The sequence below is a fragment of the Belonocnema kinseyi genome, chromosome 2 (genome assembly GCF_010883055.1).
Source record: "Belonocnema kinseyi isolate 2016_QV_RU_SX_M_011 chromosome 2, B_treatae_v1, whole genome shotgun sequence".
Lineage (NCBI taxonomy): Eukaryota > Metazoa > Arthropoda > Insecta > Hymenoptera > Cynipidae > Belonocnema > Belonocnema kinseyi.
In genome coordinates this window covers 50,807,661-50,826,215 of record NC_046658.1, presented here as the reverse complement: position 1 = coordinate 50,826,215, position 18,555 = coordinate 50,807,661, and the positions used below count along the sequence as shown (strand labels likewise).

The window sequence follows — 18,555 nt, the reverse complement described above, 5'->3', positions numbered from 1 at the left end:
AAAATAATACGTCAACTACTAATTCAAACTCACAATGAAGGCCGTCCGGCAGACGGAATCAATGACTCAGTTTTTATAACTTAAAAAAAAATGATTACATTTTAATTGACTACCAGGTTTACTTATTTCCTTGTAATCATAAATATGATGATGAAGTAGCATATTATATAGTATGCATATTATGTCGTTAGTCAAATTCTTCCTCACGCAACTGTAATGATGCGCGGTTGTCAAAGTTGAAATGGTTTTCATCTGATTTGATTATCTTTATGTTAAATTTGACACATTACAATAATCTATCCTTTTTGAAAAGCTGCCTTGCTCGCTGAAAAGAGTATTAAAATAAAAAGGAATTTCCTGAACGTATACATAAATTGTTTTATGGTCAAAGTTAAACAACCCCTCATGTAGCATGCGGGAGTGGAACTGCGCCGTACGTGAATGACATATAGCAATTTACGCAATTACAATATTTTCAAAGTCAAATAAAATATTTTGATTTAACAATAGTTTTATACGCAAGGATGTCCCTAGAATACGATTTTACTGCTAACTCAATTTCGAGATAATAAAGAAAACTCAATTTCAAAGATGATAGCCTTTCTACTTATGAACACAGGCCATGCTTCATTCCGGTTTCTATCTCCTCCTTCTGCTTGCAAGGTCCGTAAATGTCACATCATCTTCACCACATAATTTACATTTATTGCGTTTGTGACTTCGTAATCAACTTTTTCAAATCTCGTGCACACTTGACTCAAGATGTTTAGGGGAGAGTGCCCTTGGTTGAGAAGGTTCTTAGCTGAGAGGGCGGGAATAAATGTTATAGATAAAGCATTAAAAATCTGAAAAAATTGCTCAAGTATTCTTTTATTATAAGGAGTAAATAGGTAGAGTGAACACCATTTTTTTAGTTGACTCCTAGATATGAACGGAAATCACTTTAGGGAGCGTCCACAAATTACGTAAGACGTTTTTCTTTTGTTCGAATAAAGACGAGCACAAAATTGCTGTGAAGTTGAGAAGGACACAACGATTAAAACAAAAGAAAAACATCTTACGTAATTTGTGGACGATCCCTTAGAGCTATCAAAAGTAAAATTTTATGGTATCTTTCCAGTGAATATTTATTATTTTATCGAAGTATTTTTGTGAAATAAAAATATCTACTTGTAGGGATTTCAGTTAATTTAATATCAGCATTCTTGTTTTCAAAAAATCTCACATTAACTACGTGTAAAAAACTATATTCTATCAACAAGCAATATTCTTTGGTTGGGAGACTTAAAAGTACCTTGGTCAGGACACTTCGCGTATGCGCATTACATTTCATTTTGTTTTCGCTTTTGATGATAGTAGATCGCAAGGAGAAAAGCTGTTATAAGCAATAGTTCCAGCGGTGTAAAGAAATGAATAAATGAATATATATATACATACATACATATAAGTAATAATATGTAAATAAAATAATGAATTAATAATAAATAAAATAGTGATTGTCTATCAAAAAGAACATGAAGGTAAGTTCTTACACTTTATAAAACAATGTTTATACACATTTTCCAAAGGAATATTAACCTAGCTTGGCCGAAGTTATTTTTCTTTTAATTTATAACCTATAAAACATGTTATTACGAATGCTGTTTTTAAATAAGAGAATCGCGTATTAATTGTTGATTTAATATCTTGATTTCCCCTGGATAGTAGTTTTTTTTAATTATTCGACATTAAAAAAAAATTTTAATCCGTTCTACATGCAGAAAAAGATATCATACAAAGGTATCGCAAAACCTTTGTTTTGAAACAAAGCGCAACATGATAACGTACAAGCAGGTTCCGGAGCTTTTTAGGGCATTATAATGCACTAAAATCGCTTGGCCACTGCTGGAACCCTCGTATATATAATATAATAAAATAATAATATAATGTAAAATCTTGCACCGTACGATATCACGATTTTACGCTATTATAATGTGATAATTACGATATATAGCGCAAGAATTACGGTATAGATTGCAATTCTGGCGATATCGTTTTCTCCGTGTAGATGGGCAAAAAGTCATTACATAGTGAAAAATCGAAAACTCACAAAAAAAGGAAATTTTTCAGGAAAGAAACATGAAACCTTTGTTTTCCTTATACGTTTCCCAGGTTTATAACTCCTTTTTATATATTTTATTACTTTAGTTTAAGCACTCGTTCATAAATGAGCATTGGGTTAAAGTGCCCAATCAACGACCGAAGTGTCCCAACCAAGGACCACATGTCCTTGTTTGCGACGTTTGCATAGATTTAAAAAAAACATATTCAAAGAAACAATTTGTTTACATATTTCATATTATCTGCTTCTGCGTAATAGTTAACTATCGACCTTTATACCTAATCATAGCGAATTATTTACATTTACGTTTTTATTATTCTTATAAACGGAAAACAAAAGGTGCCCCAACTATGGGCCCTCTCCCTACTATTGCTAAAAATAACATTCACAGTAAACTCCAGGAATAAATTTTTATCTTTAAATTAGATAAAAACGCTGCAGCACGTTTATCTGACGAAAGATAAAATTTATCTGACGAAAGATCAAATTTATTCGATGAAAGATCAAATTTATCTGATGCAAATATTTATTTGACATATTTGATATGTCAACCGGTTGCGTCTAGATTCGCCGAAAAAATTTCCTCCATAAATTCGAAAATCCGGGCGGTATTCATTTTTTAAATTATCTCCCATTATTTAAATGATTTTAAACAAAAAATTATTCACCTTAACTTACAGAACACATAGGCTGAACTTTGGTTCGTTTATAGTGATTGTTTTTTTTTCACCTAGACGCAACCAGTTGATATATCGCATATGTGAAATACATATTTACTTAAGATAAATCTTATCTTTCGTCAGATATACGTGCTGCAGCTTTTTTATCCAATTTAAAGATAACACAGAAAAAACTGTGGTTTTCATTGGAACTCATTTATGATTCCAAAGGAGCTGCAACAAAAATGAACCCCACAAGCTGAAAAGGAACCCTAAACGATAAATGAGTTCTAAATTATACCTCACTTAGGGTTCTAAAGCAGTGGTCGGCCAACTTTTTAATTCATTTTCAGGTATGGACAGGCTTCACGCGGCTTAATTTCTTCTACTACTTATCGGTCTATTCATATACCTTAGTGTGAGTGAGCTTACTCCAGCAAGGGGTCCTTTGTCCACAAGCATGTCAAAGTACAGAAATGTTAAAACTTTTAATTTTTCAACTAGCGATTTGACAATATCATTATCAGCATCTACGAATTTTTCCGATTCCAATGGTATATTATTTGCCTAGAAAAGTTGAAAATTTGAAGGAGTTTCATATCAAGAAACATCAGCTTTACAGTCAATTTCATACTAAATACTTCTCAAATTTTCAACCTTTATAGACAAATTATATGTCTTTGGAATCGGCAAAATACGTAGATTCCAAATATATTACTTTTAAGTCACTGATTGCAAAATTACAAATTTTTTAATCTCACATTTTTTTCCCATTTTCTAATAAAGGACCCCTGAGGAAAGAGGTGGTCTGGCCAAGCTCGCAGGCACTGCCCTGAAAGCAGATCTTGGGCAGCCAGGGCAGGGTACGCTGCCCTGGGCGATAGCGTGCCGACCACTTTCCTAAAGGTCACAATTGTAATTGAGCCTATTTATGAAGGACCTATTTTTCGCTTTGCCCACTTAGATATTATGGTTTATTAGTAACGAAATATTTACCTTGGAGCAAACATGTAATCGAACTCTGATGGACATCACTTAATGAAGATAATTAAATTGAAAATAATACCACAATTAAAATAGATATAATGACTTGATAAATATTATTTGCAGGTTATGTAGCAAAGGTGTCAATATAAAGGCATATTCATATGCAAGAAATTTTTTTTCTCAAGTCATCGATTCCTAGCCTACCAGCCTTACTTTGAAAGCGTTTGGTTTGTGAATGGGTCTTCATGTTCTTTTTAAGCGCGCTCTAAGGGAACCCTTTAGGCTTTCTACAGGTATCTATTGGAGCTAAAGTTCTAAATGATACCAACTTTTGTTTGAGCCGCAACTTTAGTGAACTCCCATTTTTTTCTGTGAAAATTTATTCCTAGAATTTACAGTAACCGTATTCAAAACACTCAAAATTGCTCTATCCATGCTTCCCTGAGAAAAGTCAGTTCCATGCATATTTTTCATGATTTTTTTTTATTTAGTGTAGAATGCACCGTGCCAGCATATTCCAAAATTCTGTGTCCACACTTCAGAAACACAGAATAAAATGTTAGTAACCTAATTTCTGATTTTGAAAGCTTGCTTCTGTTGAAGCAGAATAGAAGTTACAGAAAACTAAGGGAACGTCAGCTCGACTCTTTGGAAAATTAATGTTCTCAAACCGATAATTAAGGTATAAGCCCTTCTGAATATTTCCGCTAAGGCATTCACTTAACCACTTATGTTCAGCCCACTTACCTGCGTTATCACCGCAATAGCTATGGCATTAATTATGAAAAGGTTTCCAGTTAATGTGAAAATTGTTGTCTACCAGGGCTGAGGGTACTCGTGTTTTGAAAGCATAATAGTTCCTGAGGTTTCGATGGTACAGAGTAGAAGCTGCCTTCCTCAATATGACCCCAGAAACTTACAGATCCTTGCCAAGTGTCTTTATGTTGGTAAGTGCGTTGCTTCAGATTATATCTCAGAGAAATTAACGTAAATAAACCTTAGTCATGCGGTAACAAAGAAGAGGATCTATTTAAATGTAAATTTGATGTAACAGAGCATAATTTTCAAGGGATGAAAATAAATTGGAAACAAGTAAATTGAATTTCTATTCCTATGGGTTATTGCAATTAGGAGTAAGCTGTGAGACTTATGCAATTGTTGCATCAATAAACTGAAATAGAAGTTCTGATTGAAACTTAATTTTAATCTGGATCGTTCAGACGTGGGGTGCAGCTGCAAATAGCTGAGTTCTCTGATTTTATTTAAACTCCGCATACTTATGTACTTTGATGCGCTGATTACGAATTTGATAGTGAAAATTGGCGACTAGACCATCTTAATAGTGAAACCATGAACAAAACATAAAAGTCATAGTTGCGTTTATCTAAGCCAACATGCAAAATTTCGCAAAATGTACTTTTTAAAAATTGTAGCTGCCATTGAGATACAAATTTTCTTTTTAAAGCATTTTTTTCCACGAGTGGTAATTTACAAAACAATCAGTGAGACATCTAACGATTAAGTATTTCGGTACTGTACATTACTGTGACAACAGGCCCTAAGTGGCGCAAGAGAAATTACTATCGGCGAGAAAATTCAAGTCCTCTGATGAAAAGTAAGGAAATTTGATAGCTTTTAAAAACAGTGAAATTTGATGTATAGTTTTTTACTGAAAAATAATAGAAAAAATCTGAAAAAATGCATGGTAGTACTTTAGACATTTTTGAACAGATTGCCGTCGAAAAATTGTTAAAATATAAATAATTTTTCGTTTTTTGCAAATTGAAAATTGAACTAACAATTGAACTAACTGTTATAATTTACAATTTTAAGGAAGTACGTGCTTCTTGTTGTCTTTGTGAAAATTGCGTTATTTGAAGTCACTTTTTTATATAAGAAATCAAGTGCCAGAAACCAGCGTGGTGCAATTTTTTTAGAGGATCGTCGTCTGTTTTCGTCAGACCGACCTACGCATCTTGTGCCTCCGAGCCTCACTCTGGCCTTCGAATCTTTTCTCTGTGATGAGGAAAACCGAGGAAGATCCCCTAAAAAACGGCACTACGCTGGGTTCTCGCACTTTCTTTCTTATATAAAAAAACAGACTTCAAAGATCGCAATTAGTACGAAGATAACAATAAGAAAATACTTTCTTCAAATATTTATATTTTGCAAAAACTATTCTTTAAAGTTCACTGTTTTTTAAACCTATCAAATTTTCTTTCTTTTCGTCAGATTTTCAGATCTGTAAGATACAAAAAGATTTTTGAATATTACTTCTCGGCTCATTGACGTACAGCATTTGCAGCTTCATAATGATACCCCTTAAATTAAATTACGATTTTTTGCACGTACTGTTTTAACGTCAAAGCCAGAGGACTCGAATTTTCTCGCCGATAGTAGGCACCTCTGTGACCAATTACACAAATAATGCTGATCAAATCCCTACTATTTGCCCCTATCCATTTCCAGCTTCCCGTGGGGATCGGCAAGGCACCCCTGTGACTAACGACAGAAATAATGTTGGTCAAACCTCCTCCCCTTTCCCAGGTCCCGCAGGTGCGGTTCGGCACACCTGTGACTGGTCACAGAAAAATTTTTTTGTGAAACCCCTGTGACTGTTCACAGAAATAATGTTCGTAAAAACACTACTTCTTTGCATGGTCTGATGGGGGGGGGGGGGTGTCAGGAAGACACCCCTATGACTGCTCATAGAAATAAGGTTGTTAAAACCCCTACCTACATTTAGGCAACCAAATATTATTGTTTGGCAGAAAAACTTCTCACGTGTAGAAATATGCCCGATTTTGCCCGAATACTTCTTGAACATCAATTTAGCCCTAATTAGGCGTCTTACTTGAGAAAAATGTAAATAATTAATCAAATATATAATTTCCATAATAGGAAAAATGCACTTTGATCATAAACGTAGAAATATATTTTTCGCTCGGAATTTTCAATTATGCGGACATATACGGATATATACGGACAATTTGTTAGGGCTTCGATTAACTTGCCAAGCACTTTTTAGAATTTATGTTTGCCTCACAAAACCCTGAATAAAAGTTCTCCTGCTCGGCTAGTATTTTGTTGTCTCGACCCAGCCTACGCTATGGAAAAGACACTCTATAAATATTTCACACAAGCTGAGAAAAATATTTATGCCACCAAATGTTCTTCTTTGGCTTAAAAAAGCATCTTCCGACGAAACAAAAAATTAGAATTGTTTAAAAAAATATTCCGTTGGTCAAGAAAACTACTTTGCTCTGTAAACCAAAAGTTTGTGAAACTAAAAAAATGGTTGCGCAACTACCCATGAAATTATTTTGTTGCACATGAAAGAAACAACCTTTTTCTCAGTGTATTATATCTGTTTTCTCCGTTAAGGTTTTGATATATTTCAAAATCAGCCGCGTTTTTTCATGGTCTTATTTTGACTAATTACAATGCGGCTCCAAAAAATGCCAGCGTCCTAAGCCATTCTTGTTTTTCAGTGAGGCTTTCGTTCTTTTCGGGGATGCGTAGTGTTTTAACAGCGTAAATCGCGCAAATGCAAAGTGAACGTGCAAGTGTATTATAGCATTTATAAAGACGGCCAAACTCATCCGTGTATAGTATTTTGTGGTCTGTTCTTTGAGCTCACGTCTTGAAATAAAAATGAGAGAAAAAGAATGTGTGGAGAATTTCATTTTTACAACACCGCATCCAAAAATACTAACTTTTACCTCTGAAAACAAAATAAAGTTTGTATTGTTCATTAAACAAAAAATTATAAATTTAGCACATAAACTAAATGCTTTATTGATATAATATTAACGAAAAATTCTCCTATTAAGTTCATCAGATATAATTAAGATAACACAACTGGGGAACAGCTAGATCGTCTAATTGGGCAGTGGTAACTCACCGTCACAAGCCAGCCAGAAGCCCAACCTAACAATAATTATTGTGCCAAATTGCTGCCTAATTGTTAGTTGGGTCACCATATGCGACTCAATTTGGCCTTAATCGACTTTTCTCCACGACGAGGGGGGAAAGGGTCTAAACGCTTTCTAATCGAGAAAAAATACTATTTTCATTTGTTTGGGAAACTCAACAAATAAATCATTATCGCAAAAGAAATTCGAACCTTGTTTTTTTTTTTTGGATCTGCCTAGTTCCCATTCTTTCAGTTCTCTCTACTCAGATCTTCAAAATTCATTTGGAACTTCATCTATACCAGGTGTCACTTTAGCCTTCGATACTAAAATATATCATTAAGTCATATACCTCGTTCAAAAGCAGATACTTCATCAATTCGAATGTATATGCTACGGAATTTATACCATACTATGGAAACAAATGGCGATGCTATAAATTCTACAGTATATGCCGTTTACTGAAGCAAATATTTAATCTTAAACTATGTTTATTTATACAATAGTATATCTATTGAGAATGTAGCATTTTTGCTCAGTATATAGAATGCCACTTGCCCTTAACCGACATTTCGATTTATTTGTTAACTTAGAGTCTTTATTGGCAAAGTAAACTTCGAGTTTTGGGTCACATTACGTATAAGGTATAACTATCATGTAATTTGAAAATAGATACGTTGAATTAATGCGAACATTGTAGATAGGTTGGATATCGAAATTCCCCAGCCATTTCTGCTATCACTCGGATTACTATATTGGAGTTGAGCGTCGAGTCTACGTTCTGGAAAGACCCGCGAGACCTTGCACACAATTGAGAATTACTTTTAATCCCGGAAAAATTATGGGAAGTGTGTTTCAAAAATGAACATTGAAGTTGCCAATATGAGAAAAATTCGGTGAATGGTAATAACGTTTCGGTAAAAGAAGTCGAAATGTTCGAAAATAATAAGTAAACTAATCATTAATATGGAAAAAAGATCATTAAAAATTAAATTGATAATGGGAATAAATAAGAATCATAATAGAGCCAGAAAAGGGACTATTTGTACCAACATTTCTGAACAAATAGCTAGATTTTTCTTCGTAGGTGTAATGATAACAGCTACCGGGTTTCCCTTGAAGTTTCCCATGTAAAATGCGTGGGGAAAATCACTTTTTTGAGTTTTTAGAATAATTTTCTATGTTTTGAAAAAATGTGACGGGGAAGTATAGGGACCTGTAGAGAATTATCCACAGAGGAATTTCATGTATAACACATATGGTTTTGACACCCCTATCACACCCTTACGAGTACCTGAAAACTACCCTTGAGATGAAAAATGTCAATTCTTCATGAAATTGACCTTTTGAACACTGTATTGTAGTTTTTTATTAATTGAAATGATTAGTATTGGTCCAGTGAACTTTTTATTATTAGTTTACTGAAATATTGACTAACATTGGTTCATAATTTTTAATTCTTTAAACAAATGAAATTCGTTGAAATAACTTTTTTTTGAAAACTTTTTTTTCTTAAAAATTATTACTATTGGTGTAGTGGAATATTTATTGACATTAGTTAATTAATTATCAATGGTCTGAAAAAATAGAATTTGCTTGAATAATTTTTTTATTAAAAATTATAATTATATCTTTAGCGGAATATTTTTCAACATCGTTGGATTAATGTTATTTTTTTGAACTTTTTTGATAAAAATTATTGCTATGGGTCTAGTGAAATATTAAAAATCTTTTCTTCATTAAATTTTAATTATTTAAATAAATCCGATTTGCGCAAAAATGTATTTTTTTCAAAAATTGGTTGAACTGGAGGTTTATTTTCATTAAGGGACATAAATTCATTTTCCATTATTTTTCAATTGTTGGAACAATAAATTATTTATTCTAAACTAATAATAATAATTAAGGTTGAATATCAATCATTATTATACTTACATCTTACATCTTACTAATTTATTGTTCATACAATTAGAAACTATTTTAAAACATTCATGTCATTAACGATAACAAAATGCCAGTTCGATGAATTTTTGCAAAAAAAGATTATGAACAAATGAAATTTGTTTGCACAATTAAACATTAATAAACCAATATTGATAAATATTTCGCTAGACTCACAGTAATAATTTTTATTGAAAAAAGATCAAATCAAAAATATATAAACAAATTTCATTTGTTTAAATAATTTATCATTGATGAATTAATGTTAATAAATATTCCACTAGACCAATAGTAATCATTTCTAGAGCAAAAAAGAATTGAAAAAAAATATTTAAACAAATTCAGTTTGTTTAAACCATTTACAAAATGAACCAATGTCATTAAGTATTCCACTAGACTGATAGAAACAATTATAAGTAGAACAAAAAATTCGAAAAAATTCATTTGCTTCATATATTTCATTTGTTTGAATATTTGAAAATTAATAAACTCATATTAATAAATATTTCACTAGGTCAATAGTAATAACTTTTAGAAAAAACAAAATTTCAAAATAAAAAATTATTTAAAAATATTCAATTTGTTTGAATAGTAAAAAATTAACCAAGCAGTTATTGTAATTATAAAAAAAACATTTCTGTGTTGATATGTTGTCACAGGCTTATACTGTCCAACATGTCGAAGGCATTTTTGGTTAGAGATGGATTTTTATTTGATCATTTTTGCACGGGGCTGTCCCGGTATATATCATCAGTCACGGACGCATTTTTATAATGCAATCAAGTGATCTGATGAGAGCAGTTTGCCCAGACATATTGGACAAAGCCTGGTTTTAGCCCATCATTGATGGACTGAGTTGCAGTCAAGTACACGATGGGGGGACCTATAGCTTAAGGTGGGTTCCGAACTACCAGAACCTCGGTAAAGGTACATTGAAAAATTTCCATAGGTGCGGGCTCAGGAATCGAACCCCGGACCTCTGAGGTGAAGTCCGAGTGTCTAATAAACTGAGCCACCGAGGCTCCTTTTGTTATTATTATTATTATTATTATTATTATAAAAAACATTTCTGTGTTGAAATGTTGTCACAGGCTTATACTATCCAACATGTCGAAGGCATTTTTGGTTAGAGTTGGATTTTTTATTTGATCGTTTTTGCACGGGGTTGTCCCGGTATATATCATCAGTCACGAGTGCATTTTTATAATGCAATCAAGTGATCGGATGAGAGCAGTCTGCCCAGACATATTGGACAAAGCCTGGTTTTTACCCCATCATTGACGGACTGGGTTGCAGTCAAGTACACGATAGGGGGACCTACAGCTTGAGGTGGGTTTCGAACCACCAAAACCTCGGTAAAGGTACATTGCAAAAATTCCAGAGGTACCGGCTCAGGGATTGAGCCCCGGACCTCTGAAGTGAAGTCCGAGTGTCTAACCAACTGAGCCACCGAGGCTCTGTTATTATCATTAATATTATTATTATTATTATTATCACACCATCCAGCCATTTCCCTTTCAGAGTAGGCGTCATTCACTCGGTTTGAGGAAGGGAGTAGTGTAAGGAAAGGATATACAATTTTTAGGTTGATCCAGAATTCTCGTGTTATTTATTTAAATAACACAAAGTCGTCATGTGAGGTTCCCTACTTGTGCCCATTAGTGTCCAAGGACTTTTATTTCAAGCGTCATTCACTCTACTGACACTCTTCTTATTAAAATTTTTTCATGCAGGCTCCTGTGTTTCTGTGGCTTCTTATGTCTCTTCTAACGAGGGTCTCATTCAGACATTCTAACCATTCTTCCCGCGGTCTGCCTCTGGGCACGCTGCCATTTACTTTACCTTGATACACTTGTTTCGTTAGTCGTTGATTTGTCATTCTCTCAATATAACCGAATCATCTTAATCGATTTATTTCCCATGGGTCTATTAGCGTCTCTTCTGCACTACATTCTTTGAGAATTATCTCGTTACTCACTTCGTCCATCAGAGTTTTCCCGAATATTATGCGCAAGAATGGAATATTCCACTAGACCAATATTAATAATTTTAAGTACAAAAGACCAGAATACAGTGCTCGAAAGGTCGATTTCATGAGGAATTGACATTTTTTGTTTTAAGGGTAGTTTTAAGGTACACGTGGGGGTGTGTTAGGGGTGTGAAACCCGTATGTCTGATACGTGAAATTCTTCCTTGGATAATTCTCAACAAGCCGCTATACTTCCCCGTCATATTTTGACAAAGACTAAAAAATCATTCCAAAAACTCAAAAAAGTGATTTTTCTCCATACATTTTACATGGGAAGCTACAAGTTAAAGCTGGCACCTGTTAAGATAAAAAAATTATAGAAAACATTACGGAATTTCTGTTATTGGATTTGGAATGATCGTTGCCCTCTTCAAAAAATTTATTTTTGAGCCACGCTAGTGTACACACTTCTAACGAGAAAGTGTAGGATAATGCGATGTTTTCTCTACAACATTAAAGATAACTGATATTCATTCTGAAATAATTTTTGATATTCTTCAATGGTTAGAATAATAGTTATCGGCCGCTGAGAATTCGTGCAGTTGCGGTATGATAGTGTGTGTTGCATCTGTATGCTACAATGTTAAAAATTTCTGTTTGAAACTTCCACTACATGTATTGAAAGTTTATTTCCGAAACGCAAGGTAACACTACAATACATAAAGTTGTAGTTTTGAAATACTGGCATTGGTATGATACCTCACATGTATTGGAATTTTATTATACAAGTCCAGTAGCTAGTAACTCTTCGGTATCATACTTGCGGCTTAATATCTCGGCACCTCTTTAACTGAAAAATTTTTAAAAAAAGTAAATCATTTCTTAGAACACCTGTTCCTAGCAACAACAACAAATCCGACGGAGCCAAAACTTTTTTTAATATGTACTACATAACGCGCCTATTTATGAAATTCATGAAATTTACAGAATTAGAAAAATTGAATGAACTTACGGAATTCAAGGAATTTGCGGAATTCATATAATGCCCGGAATTCACGAATTTTATGCAGTTAGCGGAATTCATGGAATTTATGGAATACAGGGTATGTACGGAAAACGAGAAATTCACGACATTTAAACAATTCATTAAATTCCCCTAATTTACGGTATTCAAAGAATTCAAGAAATGAACAAAATTCATGGAACACATCGAATTTAACGAATTCAATGAATTCATAGAATTCGCAGAATTCCAGAAAATCGGGGAATTTACACAATTGAAAGAATTCACCGAAAGCACGGATTTCACGGAATTCGAGGAATTTACGGAATCCAAAGAATTTGCGGAACTCAAGGAATTCATTAAATTTAATAAATTGGCAGAATTCATGTATTTCATGGAATTCATGGAATATACAAAATTTAAGCAATTTACGGAATTAAATTAAGTCGGGAGATTCAAGGAAATCGTAGAATTCATAGAATTCACGAAAACCGAACAACTCAATGAAATCACGGAATTCATACAACGCCCAGAATGCACGGATTTCGCAGAACTAGCGAAATTCATGGAATGCAGGAAATGCACGATATGTACGGAATACAAGGATTTTACGAAATTCAAAGAATTAATTAAATTCCCATAAATTAAGCGTATTCTTTTAATTCCGTAAATTCCATAAATTTCGAGAACTTGGTGAATTCCATAAATTCGACGAATTCTGTGTATTCCGTGATTTAAGTAAATTCCTCAAATTCTGTGATTTCAGTAAATTCCGTTAATTCCTGGAATTCCATTAATTCCGTCAATTCCACAAATTCCCCGAATTCCTTTAATTCCATGAATTCTATACATTTTGCGAATTCCTTAAATTTCGTTAATTCCGTGAATTTCAGGAATTCCATAAATTATGCCAATTTCTTGAATTCCATTAATTCCGTGATTATCATGACTACTTTAAATTTCTTGGATTCCTTAAATTCCATGAATTACTTGAGGGCCATAAATTCCGTAAATTCCATCAATTTCTTGAGTTCCTTGAATTAAATTCATTCTGCGAATTTCGTGATTTTCGTTAATTCCTTGAATTCCATTAATTCCATGATTTCAGTGTGCGCCATTTTCGTCTTACATACGCTCTAATACATGCATTGAAATTCTGGAAGTTGATTTCGCGATTTACATCACTTGCAATACATGTATTGCAATTTGGTCATTTCAATACCACGTTTGCAATTTCACCTTGCACTTGAGTTGTAGAAGTCTTGTAGAAATGTTTTAGATTTGCAAACACTTTTCACACTGTAGTGTTTGGTGTATTGGTATTTGAGAAGAAACTTCTTGTTAGCCGTATTAATAATCTATTGCGTCTATTGACTATTCTTATAGAATTATACTGTCTTGAGGATGAAACAATTAATTCATGTTTCGCTGCTTAGCTTATTGATTCATTACATATAGAAAACCTTTCAGAAAGCAGAAGTACAATTTTTTACTGAGTCTTCAATTAAGTTTTTTTATACGTTGCTAATAAAAACGATATTTAATAGGATTTTTAAATGAAACCAATGCTTTTAATTACGAATATATTGATATTTATCTTTGAAATCAGTACATTGATAAATTATATTTTATCAATTGAAAACGTTTTTCATCCAAAATTTCCCATTTTAAATGCTATTAATTTCTAATTGTTTTAGTGTTCAGTACTGCATCTTAAAATTATTTTAACTTACAATGTACGCTGAACAATGAAGACCTAAAATAGAACATCCCAAAAAAATGTAAAGTTGAATTCGAACTTATTTTTGTTTGTTTTATATCGTGTTATATAAAATTTGTCATATTTCAAGTGAATGAATAGATTTTCTGATACAAATTTGCTAAGTTGTCGGATAAAAATACATTTAATGTTATTTTCTGCTTCGCCCATTCCTTGTGCAGCAATCACCACAAAATAATTAAATTTGGAGATTTCCAATTTTCAAGTAAAAATGTGTGAAATTCGACATATTAAGCAATTTGCTTAATAATTACACTGCCCTGAGCATTAACTGAAACGACATTTTATTTCTTATTACTTTCACATTAGGTACATTTTAGTTTATTACGTTAAATATGCTAGTTGTAAGAAAATCAAAATGATAACAATGAGTAAATTATGAGTATATTGTTTGCATATAATGGTTTTTCTAGCATTTAATTCATCCCGGCAATTGAATTTCCATTCTCACAATTAAGTTGGCCGGAGGTAAAAATCATACGGCATCCATCCCACAAATCGTTTTTAGATTCCTGCCAGATTCTTCTATAACCAGATTTTTTTCTGTTTCAGCTGTTACAATATAATATAATGCCTAATCTTATGTTTAATAATATACATTAAATTTCTAACGTAAGAAATTATAATTAGGATAAAAAATTCATTCAATCTCAGTAATCTCGGTTGTTCCTTCTTTCTTTTATATACAACGTACACCAAATGCATGAATTGGAACATTTTTTGCGCTTTGATCGCCGATCGGCGACCACCAGGTAGGCGCTTCCTTGAGGTTGCTTTGTAGTCCATGTACATATTACAAATGAAACTTTTCTCCTACATGAACTGTTAGATGTTATATTTTACAAGCTCAAACAGATAGTTGCTCTTTTGAAAAATGGTCTTATTGTTTTTTTTGGTCTTTTTTTAATCAATGAAAAATTTAACGCATGTTATGCGTCTTGGAAGAAGCGAACCGCCACCATGTTCATGGTGAACTAAATATCGGCGTTACGGAACTGAATTCGGTTCACCATGGGTAATAGGGTGGTTCTTATTTATACTTGGTTGATTTGTTTTAAAATTTCTCTGTTATCACCCCCCCCCCTCTCTATTTTTGTTCGGATGCCCCAAAAAATCCCAAAATTTGAACAAAATCGTTTAATATTTAAGGATGGCACAAAGACCATGAAGTATCCCATTGATTTAACATGGGAAAAAGTCAGCATTTTGTAATTCTAATATTTAAACGCGATGATATGTTACGAATAATTCCGTGTTTCAGAATATTGTCCAGAATTTTCCAGGGAGTAAAAATCAATCATAAATTTTGAAGTTGAAAAGTTTTAAGTCAGTCTAATGAGACCCCAAAGCAAAACCCATAAGCGACAAATTTGAATTTTACTTTATATTGCGGTTAATTGACGCTTTTTAAAATTGAAAAAAATCATTATTCGGTAATTTAAGAATATTCAGTCATTTGTTAACTAATATTTAATTGTTTAAACAATTTCAATTTTATTAAGAGAATTGTTTTATCTCACTAAAATTTCGACAAATTTTAACATTTAAAGTAATAATTTATTTATTATAAATACTCATAGATGTTGAAGCAACTTTAAACTGTTTAAACAATTTTTTGTTTACACATTTTATTTTCGCTATTCTTCGAAAGTTTAAATTTTTTATGGTCTATTTTGCTATTTAAAAATACTCTTAAATCTTTTAACAAATCACAATTGTTTAAATATTTGAATATGATTTAAAAAATAAAAGGGTATTCTTAAATTATTGAATGAGTGATTTTTTTACACTTTCAAAAATCGTCAATGAACCTAAATATTAATATAAAATTCAAATTTCTCACTTATGGGGTTTCATTTGGGAAAGCATTAGAGTAGCTTAAAATTATTCAACCTCAAAACTTATGTTTGATTCTTATTTTCTGACAAATTCTGAACAATATACTGGAACAAGGAATTATTTGAAACTTATAATCGCGTTTAAATATTATATTTACGAAAAGCTGACTTTTCCACATGTTAAATCAATGGGAGGCTTAATGGTCTTTGCGCCACTCCTGAATATTAATCGATTTTGCTCGAAGTTTGAGATTTTTTGTTGGAATGCGAACAAACCTGAGGGGTGTGAGCAGCGAAATTTGAAAAGTAAAAAATAAGGGCCTCCCTAATGGGTTGACTTACAGTGGAGGTTCGCTCCTTCACAGGCGTATAAAATGCATCATGTATTCCATAAACTGAAAAAAAGAACAAAAAGACCATTTTGTGAAAAAAACTGCTTGTTTGAGCTTGTATTTAGCCCTTTATATTATGTGGTTGAAATATGATATAAAAGAATTTATTATTGTATGAGGAAAGTTGTAATTTTTAATACATAGATTAAAATTCATGCCCGAGGAAGCGCCTTAAAATTACCGAAATGTGACGTATTTCTCATCATAGTGAAGGCTTATGAATTATATAGTCTACCACTTGTTTGCAATGGCCTCCAGTTTTAGAAATTTGCAAGATTCCCGTTAAGAAAATTATTACCATGTTTAAAAATTCTTTCTGAATTACATATTTTTAATTCTCATAGTAAAAGTTCTGTAGTATTTCTAAAAAGGAGTTTTTAAATCACTACTGACTTTTCCTTTATCCGCCACTTCGGAGCAAATTCGGTAATTCCTTGAGTACAAATTTTGTCCGTGTACGTATCTATGATATATTAATTCAAACAGGAAACGCCAGGGAAATAGTTTAATGAAATATGCATAATACCCTTCCCCTTTTCAGTTTTACCCTGACCCGACGTAGTGATTAATAAATTAATTTGCGAGAGATTTGCGAGGATGTGACTTTTGTGTTTTGCTTTTTATGTAGGGAGCCAGGCAAGGCACCAGCAGGAATCAAGTGCCAATAACGTGGTGCTGACGAGCAATGATAAAAGCGAAGAGGGTCTAAGTGGTGGGCCAGTCAGAGAAGTTCTTGCACAGAAAGGTGGAACCGCTGTTCTACCATGCAAGCTGACTGACCTCGGCGCTGGAATCGTGAGTTAAATTATTTCAATATTTTTTTAGGAAACTAGGACATGGATAAACATTGCTTCCAAAAGGGAACTTTCTCGTATTTGTCTAAAATAATCAGTATTAAAAAGATTTTTTCCAATTGAAATTGCGCATCGCGTTTGTTATTTGTACAACTAAATTAAAAGTATAGAAGAAGCGCTATTTTTTTTTTGAGATTTAACAAAATGAAATATTTTTATGAAAGTGAAAGCATTGACAAAAAGTCAATAGAAGCAATATTTGTCTATCGTTTTATCATACTCATTTTTTTCTTTATAATTTGTTGATGAAAGGAATCAATCGAATTTTTACTTGGCATGGAAGTTTCTAATGTGTCCACTGAGGGTATGCATTTTCCATGTATATCGCCCTAATCATTTACGCTCTTCTCTCACGCAAACACACTAACTTGGTCGTAGGGGGGGGGGGCCTACAGTTGAAGGTGGGTTCTGAACCACCAAGAAACTACTTTGAGTACTTAAATAACCTTTTTCTACAGAGATACAGATCCCACGACTCTTCTGTGAAAACAGCATCTTGCTAAGCTAGTGTTCGCTACATAGGCTACTGAGTAGGGTGTCCTAAAAAGACGCAATGTTCTTTTTTTTATGACGCACCCACTAAACTTATTCTATTTGGTGTAAAATAAATGCATATGTTTCTTTTCTTTTTAAATTCATATTAAACCGTGTTCCTGGGGCCTTAAAAAGTCCCAAAATGATATAAATGATTAATTATTGTTAATTTTCGTAAATTTTGTCAGCCAGGCAATGCAACTGTTGGTACTATATGGTAAAAAAACGTTTACCTAGTTTGACAAAAATAACTACCCCTTATAGTAAAAACTGCCTTTCATAGAGCTTAAGACATTATGTTTATCATACCAACATAATTTTTTACAATAAAAAACCAAGCTTATAGGCGAGAAGTAAGGTTTGCTACATTTTTTTCTGATTCAGTTCTTTTATTGAATATGTCTTTTCAAAGGATATTTTTTCACATGCAGAAAATTCTTCAATGTTTCCTTGGATTCCCAGATAAAGTCCATGCAGCTGATTCTCATTTTTAAAGAGACTGGTTAAACAGCTGCATTAAAGCCTACATCATTCTTCGTGAAATTGGTCAAATTTTGAGTAGAAAGGCCTTTTGCGAGTTTGT

The 18,555-nt window shown here is 32.8% G+C and overlaps 1 protein-coding gene and 1 long non-coding RNA gene across 2 annotated transcripts in view; both read left to right on the top strand.

Annotated features, from left to right (window-relative positions):
• The window catches only part of LOC117167564, a 253,743-nt gene extending 236,460 nt beyond the window's left edge, over window positions 1-17,283 (top strand). Inside the window, exon 3 of the long non-coding RNA XR_004466411.1 lies at window positions 17,213-17,283. This is a non-coding gene — a long non-coding RNA (uncharacterized LOC117167564). The remainder of the gene's footprint in view (window positions 1-17,212) is intronic.
• A 12-nt stretch (window positions 17,284-17,295) lies between these two features.
• LOC117167563 (igLON family member 5-like) overlaps window positions 17,296-18,555 on the top strand; it is a 150,387-nt gene continuing 149,127 nt past the window's right edge. The window contains exon 1 of the mRNA XM_033352590.1: window positions 17,296-17,379. The gene's annotated coding sequence lies outside the window, so the exon portion shown is untranslated. The remainder of the gene's footprint in view (window positions 17,380-18,555) is intronic.